This window comes from Lucilia cuprina, chromosome 2, assembly GCF_022045245.1.
Source record: "Lucilia cuprina isolate Lc7/37 chromosome 2, ASM2204524v1, whole genome shotgun sequence".
In the NCBI taxonomy this organism is placed as follows: Eukaryota; Metazoa; Arthropoda; class Insecta; order Diptera; family Calliphoridae; genus Lucilia; species Lucilia cuprina.
In genome coordinates, this window is record NC_060950.1 from 16,482,186 (window position 1) to 16,484,075 (window position 1,890).

Genomic DNA, 1,890 nt, shown 5'->3' on the forward strand with positions numbered 1-1,890 from the left:
TATAAAAACGTTAATGGAAGGGTTTCCGAAAAGGGTTCAAAATTTCATCACTAGTGATTAAAACTATAAAAATATTTTTTTTTGTAAATTGTAATAATAATTTGAATCCAATAAAAAAAAATAAAGCTGTAAGTTTAGTGGTTTCTTTTTTATAAACATATATGTATGTTAAGAATTTTTCGATCTCACTCCTTAATTTTAAACAAACATACATACACTAGTTAATGACCTAAATGGGAATTTCCTAAAAACACATTTCTTTAGCAGTTATTATTTGTATACATTTTGAATTTTATTACTTTAAGCTGAATACCGGTTATTTTTTTAATGTTCATAGTAAAAAACCGGCAAAATATTTTAATACTTTTTTATACAAGAATTTGTTGCTCAAAATACCAAAAAAATATTTATGACTAAATTTAATAAAACTGCAAACAGATTCTTATGTTTTAATTAGTTGGAAAAGTATTGAGATCAAATATTGCATTAAAAATTCATCTTTTAAAATATCATGTAGTTATGTATGTATTTCTAGAATTGTAGTACTTAGTTTTGGCAACTTCGGTTAATATTTGGAACATTATAAAAATATGATTCATCATAAATTCATAATGATAGAGAGTGTACAATCTCTCACGCTGCCCACTTTTAAGTCAAGTTAAGATGATAACTTTTACAGCGACGTCAAACCTTATAAAAGCGGCTGGGCTTAGTCAACAATTCTTGGTAATTCTTTCAATCTATTCTTGCATTTTAAATAACAACCTCTACAATATATTTAAATCATTGGCAACAAAACTAAAAACCGAATGTGAAAAAAAACCCGCCAAACCGTCGTTATTTCAAAAAAGAACAAAAAACTATTTAACTAAAAAAGCATCGACGACGTCTACGCGACATGAGTCATGAATATTGGAACAAAATATTGAAACAAAAAATGAAAACCAAAGTGTAAAATCACACATCATAAGTACCATAAAGAGCAACAGAAATATATAAATATATATTTACGTATGTAATCAGAAATAAAAAATAAAATAAAATTGTATAAATAGTAGAATTGCTTTTGAATTTAAAGCACATGGCGTAAAATGAAAAATAATAATAATAATAAAAAAAAACTAAAATACAAATCGCCTTTTTTAGTTTTAAGCTTTCTTGGAAACAATGACTGGTTATATTTTTATTATTTTTTTATTATATATTAGGGACGGTTCAGAGACCTGTGTAAAAAATAAACAAGGCGCTTCGCAATAAATTCTTTTACTTTGTCTACACAATTTTTTTAACTTGGCATTTTATTTATAAGAAATGCCGCGATTTATTAATGAATCTTTTGGTTGACTTATGGTTTGATGCAGACATGGAAAATTTATATGTTGAAATAGTAATAACTCGCAAAAGCATGAGTAATTATTAACCTAATTTTCCACTATAGCATAGACTAGGCTACATACTCGATTAGACTAGATTGTAGACTATAGAATAGGCTATAGACTAGACTATAGACTAGAATATAGACTAGACTAAAGACTAGACTATAGACTAGACTATAGACTAGACTATAGACTAGACTATAGACTAGACTATAAAATAAACTATAGACTAGACTATAGACTAGACTATAGACTAGACTATAGACTAGACTATTGACTAGACTATAGATTAGACTATAGACTAGACTATAGATTAGACTATAGATTATACTACAGACTAGACTATAGACTAGACTATTGACTAGACTATAGATTAGACTATAGACTAGACTATAGATTAGACTATAGATTATACTACAGACTAGACTATAGACTAGACTATAGACTAGACTATAGACTAGACTATAGACTAGACTATAGACTAGACTATAGACTAGACTATAGACTAGACTAT